General features: G+C 56.9%; 1 long non-coding RNA gene across 1 annotated transcript; it reads left to right on the top strand.

Moving 5' to 3' along the window:
* Positions 1-837: 837 nt before the first annotated feature.
* Positions 838-5419, top strand: LOC144738243 (uncharacterized). Its single transcript, XR_013589191.1, has 2 exons — positions 838-1797; positions 4303-5419. It is a non-coding gene; the product is annotated as an uncharacterized LOC144738243 (long non-coding RNA).
* The last annotated feature ends 581 nt before the right edge of the window (positions 5420-6000 follow it).

Raw genomic sequence — 6000 nt, 5'->3', positions numbered from 1 at the left:
GGTGAGTGGGTAGGTGAGTGGGTGGGTGGCAGGTGAGTGGGTCAGTGAGTGGGTGGGCATGTGAGTGGGTAGGTGAGTTAGTGGAATGGCAGGTGAGTGGATGGGCAGGTGAGTGGGTATGTGGGCAGGTGAGAGGGTAGGTTAGTGAATGGGTGGGCATGTGAGTGGGTAGGTGAGTGGGTGGGTGGCAGGTAAGTGGGTCAGTGAGTGGGTAGGTGAGTGAGTGTGTGGGCAGGTGAGTGGGTAGATGAGTGGGTGGGTGGGCAGGTGAGTAAGTGGGTGGGCAGGTGAGTGGGTGAGTGAGTGGGTGGGCAGCTGAGTGGATGGGCAGGTGAGTGGATAGTTGAGTGGGTGGGTGGGCAGGTGAGTGGGCCTTAGGTGAGTGGGTGGGCATGTGAGTGGGTAGGTGAGTTAGTGGATGGGCAGGTGAGTGGATAGGCAGGTGAGTGGGTATGTGGGCAGGTGAGGGAGTGGGTAGGTGAGGGGTGGGCAGGTGAGTGAGTAGGTGAGTGGGTGGGCAGGTGAGTGGGTAGGTGAATGAGTGGATGGGCATGTGAGTGGGTAGGTGAGTTAGTGGAATGGCAGGTGAGTGGATGGGCAGGTGAGTGGGTATGTGGGCAGGTGAGGGGGTAGGTTAGTGAGTGGATAGGTGAGTGAGTGGGTAGGTGAGGGGGTGGGCAGGTGAGTGGGTAGGTTAGTGAATGGGTGGGCAGGTGAGTGGGTAGGTGAGTGGGTGGGTGGCAGGTAAGTGGGTCAGTGAGTGGGTAGGCAGGTGAGTGGGTAGGTGAGTGAGTGGGTGGGCAGGTGAGTGGGTAGATGTGTGGGTGGGTGGGCAGGTGAGTGGGTGAGTGAGTGGGTGGGCAGCTGAGTGGGTGGGCAGGTGAGTGGATAGTTGAGTGGGTGGGTGGGCAGGTGATTGGGCCTTGGGTGAGTGGGTGGGCAGGTGAGTGGGTTGGTGAGTTAGTGGGTGGGCATGTGAGTGGGTAGGTGAGTGAGTAGATGGGCAGGTGAGTGGGCTAGTGAGTGGGTAGGTGAGTGAGTGGAAAGGTGAGTGAGTGGGTAGGTGAGGGGGTGGGCATGTGAGTGGGTAAGGAATTGGGTGGGCAGGTGAGTGGGTGGGTAGGTGAGTAAGTGAGTGAGCAGATGAGTGGGTCGGTGAGTTGGTGGGTGGGCAGGTGAGTGAGTGGGTGGGCAGGTGAGTGGGTCGGATGAGTGAGTGGGTGGGCAGGTGAGTGGCAGGGGAGGACCGAGCAGACCAGCGAGTAATGGCCATTGCCGCCACCGCTTCTACAATTCCCGCCCACAATTTTGAATCTCCCGCTAAGATTGGGGGAGCTTCCGCCGGGAGCCAGGAGCATCACGGGACTGGCGTCACTTCTGGCCGTAGCCCGCACCAATCAGTGGTTGCCGCGTCATCGGCGGTGCGACTGCTGCAAGGGGCCGCCATTTTGTTGGCTGACGGTGGCGCGGTTCCCGCCAAAAGTGACGGGGAACATCTGCCTGTGGGACGCGTGCCAGCCATCCACCCGTGACTGCTCGTCCTTAAAGAATTTTTGGCGGCGGGCGGCGACTGGGCGGCCTTTCAACACCGCTTCTTCTCGCACCGTGAAATGGCGGGATGGACAGAGGAAGAGGCGCTGCGGGCACTCCCGGCCGCTCTGGACGACGACGCCCTAGTCACCCTCAACACAATTCCACGAGAGGAGCGGTCTACATTTCAGCGGGCGTTGCAACACTTGGCCGACATCTACGGCCCACCATCGGATACTCGACACTGGTTCACCGCTTGGAGGAAGGGTGAGTCAGCGACTCCCCTTGCCTTCCGCAGCGCGCTGCATGCCCTGGCGAAGGCCGACGCATACCCGCTTCCCCTTATGGACGAATCCCTAGATGCCTTAGCGGGGGCACATTACTTTTCGACACTGGACCTCGTCTGGTTTTTGGCAATTGCCCCTTGACGCGGCATCAAAACCACTTTCTGCATACCGCAGGGCCTTCACTCGGCCCCAGCAACATTCTAGCGGTTGATGAAGCTGGTTCTTGCTGGGATCCAGTGGGTCTCATGCTTGATCTGTTTAGACGACGTCATTGTCTTCAGCCGCACTTTCGATGAACACCTCGAACGGTTGAAGGCTGTTTTTATTCAAATGCGGGCGGCAAACCTTTAATTTAAACCGCAGAAGTGCCACCTCTTGCGGGAATCGGTGTGCTACCTTGGCGACATTGTCAGCCGTTCGGGCATTGCCACCGATCCAGAAAAAACTGATTGTGTTCGCACATGGCCGACCCCCACATTGGTGGGGGAAGTGCGGAGTTTTATGGGCTTTGCGTCTTATTACCAACACTTCGTGGTGGGCTTTGCTTCCATTGCTAAGCCCCTTCATGCACTGATGGCAAAAGGCATTAAGTTTCACTGAGGTGAGGTGGAGGAGGCCGCATTTAACTTGCTGCGTGATGGCTTGGTAAATGCCCCTCTCCTGAGCTACCCCAACTTTTAGTTGCCCTTCATCCTTGACACGGATGCAAGTAATACCGGTATGGGAGGAGTTTTGTCACAGGTTGTTGACGGGGTCGAACGTGTGATTGCATATGGCAGCCGGGCGGAGCAACGTTATTGTGTAACTCGCCGTGAGCTGTTGGCAATTGTGTTCTTCATTCAGCACTTCACTATTCGTTCCGACCATGCAGCCCTACAATACGCGCTGCGAGTTGACCAGCCATCCAGTCAACTCTCTCGCTGGTTAGAAATCCTCCAGGATTATGCATTTACGGTTAAATATTGCAAGGGCACCCAACACTGTAATGCCGACGCCTTGTTGCGTCTGCCGACGGCCGACAGATGTGCGTGTTTTCTGGGTTCAGGACGCTGCAAGCAGCCAGTCGATAGCTTGCCCTAGCACCTCGCTGCAGTGGCCGAGACGGGTCTCTGTGGGGATTCTGAGGGTATGCTCGCTCAGGATGTGTTGCTCGGCCTAACCCATGGTGATTGGGGCCGCCTCCAGATGGAGGATATTTCTCTCTTCAAACTTCGTCGTCAGGCCGGACAGTCTAAGGAGAGCGGGGGCCATGATGGTTTGGCGACATATTTCCTGCGCGATGGCCTCTTAATGTCATGGGACGGCAGCCTGCGATGATACAAAATTGTTCTGCCCACCGCCCTGCAGGGTAAAGCTGTTTGGGCTGCACACGAGCGACTCTTTCATTTAGGGGTGCATAAAACCCTTGTCATGCTCCAACTTCACTTTTTTTGGCCAGGCATGGCTAAAGATGTGGCTGATTTACTGCAGGGCTGCACTCACTGCGCAGGGCGAAAGCCGCCAGCCCGACCATCTTGCCCACCTCTGCAGTCCATTCAAGTGACCCATATCAATGGGCTTGTCGCCTTGGACGTCCTTGGACCTTTTCCTGCCACTCCCCGAGGTAACAAGTACCTACTGGTTGGAGTGGAGTACTTCATGCGCTGGCCTATGGCTTGGCCGCTCCCCAACCAGTCGGCAGCAGCCATCGTCGATGCCTTTGTCCAGGGCTATGTTCTGGACAAAGGCTCCCGAACGGCTGCTGACCGACCAGGGAAGGAATTACTAATCCACTTTGCTGCAGGACGTTTGTAACATGTTGGGCACACAGAAAATGCGTACCTCCCCGTACCACCCACAGACTGACGGCATTATCGAGCGTTTGCACAGAATGCTCACCTCCATACTGTGTCACCAGGTGAGCCAATCGCAGCTTGATTGGGATCTGCAGATCCCCAGGGTCCTGGCCGCATACAGAATGGCGCCTCATGCGGCCACTGGTTACTCACCTTTCTACTTGATGTACGGCAGAGATGTTGACCCACCCGTGGAGGTACAACTGCACGTTAAACCGGCCCCCTAAAAATCTAAATTGACTGACCACATACGATTGTCTGAGGCTAGGGAAGCCGCGAGGGAAAATTCTGGCGGACGGCAACGGGCCAACAAACGGTTGCGGGGTCTTCATGCATCCACACATGTACGGGTAAAAGGAGACAAGGCCTGGCTCCATTGCCCCCAGGTGCCATTGGCAACGTTACCAAAGTTACTCAGGCCCTGGCGGCGCCCTGTCGACATTGTCCAGGTTGTGCGTCCCCAGTGTGTTAAAGTTCAGTCGGGCCGGCGGTGTTGGTATGTCCACCCGTCGCACCTGAAACCCTTCCTCGCGCCGCGCTCCTCTATTTCACCTACACATTGCGGGGCCGAGTGCATGATGTGTCCGACGAGCCGGGTCGCGTGTCCACGGAGCATAACCCTCAGCACAGCCGTGGTGTTGCACCCCCAGATGCCGAGGGAGTGAGTTCTCAACGGCCGTCATCACCGGCCGCTCCCGTCGACAAGTGGTCAACCGCTGAGTCAGATGTTCCCCAGGCTGGGCCATTCTCCTCCGACCCTCTCACAAAACCCCCTGACCCGTACGATGGTCCTGCATCGCTGACCCACTGTAAGGCCCCAAGATTTTCATGACCCTTACCGCCTACCTTCGCGTCTGCCGGGTTGCCACTGTCGGTGGCCTTCCTTACCTTTGCCTTGCGCTCGGTCGGATGTGCCGTCATTGCCGTGATTTGCACGTATCTTGCAGGGGGCGCTGCGGGGGATCGCGCGGATATTTTATTTGCTTGTGTGGGAGTGTATGTTAATTTGTACATAGTGTAATATTTGTACAGGTGGGCTGGGGTATTTATATTCGGGTTGTTCCTGCTTCTGTTGTCGTTGATTTTGAGGCACACGTACTTGTTCCGATTTTGCACGCTCTTATGGGGATAGTTGGCAGCCAGGACGGCTGGATGCTACGAGGGGGGGGGGGGGGTTAAATGTCGTGGCATGGTTGATCGTGATCGCCAATACTCGTAGCCGGCAGTACTAGCCCTGTATCAATAGGGGGCGGAAGGGAGGCTGACCCAGCTTGTCACGAAACCTTTAAATTGAAATTTGACCCAGCTAGATTCACGATGTTAGGCCGTTGGCCCTAGGCAATCCTTGGGGAGCATCGTGACCAAGGGTGCGGACCGCATGCCCCAGGGAGGGGTCCGGGGGGATGACGTGACTCTCCAGAGCCCTGGAGAAGATTCTAAAAGGAAGGTGTGGCTAGGGGCTGAGTGAGCCAGGACTGTGTATATAAGCCGGGTTCTTGAACGGTCCCGGCAGTTTTCATCCGCCTGAAGACTGAAGAGCCTCCTGAAGGCTTGAAGAGAAGAGCCCAAAGGGCAGAGCCCAAATCCCTGGCTAGGGTCGGGCTCGAGCTTTAACCAGTGAAGACTCAAGCCTCACCAGGGTAGGCATAGAACATAGCCAGCGAGAGGCATGCTAGCCCGGGAGATACCTCCCTAGAGTATGGGGTGGAACGGGCCGTTACCCCTTTGTGTTGTAGTGTTTAATGTTATAATAAACGTGTTGCCTCCAAGAAAGTTTCCTCCCATTTTTATCCACTACAATAGTATGTATGCATGTTGAACTTCTTTTGCACCATACCTCACCAACCACGCTAATCAGAGGTGCGTCGGAAGGACAACAAACAACTGTATCATTGGTGACCCCCGGCAGGTGAGGAGGCTGCGTTGGCTGGGTCATGTAGCCCGCATGCCCAGGCACTACATGCCCCAAAAGATTTTGTTCAACCGGATAGAGGGGGGCTAAATGGGCGCGGCACGAGCTGGAGAGGAGATGATGGGTGAGTGGGGGAGAGAGTGAGTGGGAGGGTGAGTGAGTGGGTGAGTCAATGGCACGAGCTAGAGAAGAGATGGAATGATTTAGCATAAGACGATGTGGAGCTGAGTGGACTTGCCGATGACTGGTACCAGCGGTGTCAAGATCTGCCTCTGTGGAAGAGGCTCATGAAGGAGTGGGGGCCGACGTCCACCCCACTGCCCTCGCCGGGCAGGTGGGGCGCGACATCAGCCCCCTCCACTCCCTCCTCCACTGCGTCGATCAGCCCCCGCCAGGCCCCCGCAAACCAGGTGATCGGCCCCCCCCGCGTTAGCGC

Source organism: Lampetra planeri, chromosome 79 (genome assembly GCF_965212315.1).
Source record: "Lampetra planeri chromosome 79, kcLamPlan1.2.h2, whole genome shotgun sequence".
NCBI classification, from domain to species: Eukaryota; Metazoa; Chordata; class Hyperoartia; order Petromyzontiformes; family Petromyzontidae; genus Lampetra; species Lampetra planeri.
This window is presented reverse-complemented; position numbering and strand designations above follow the sequence as displayed.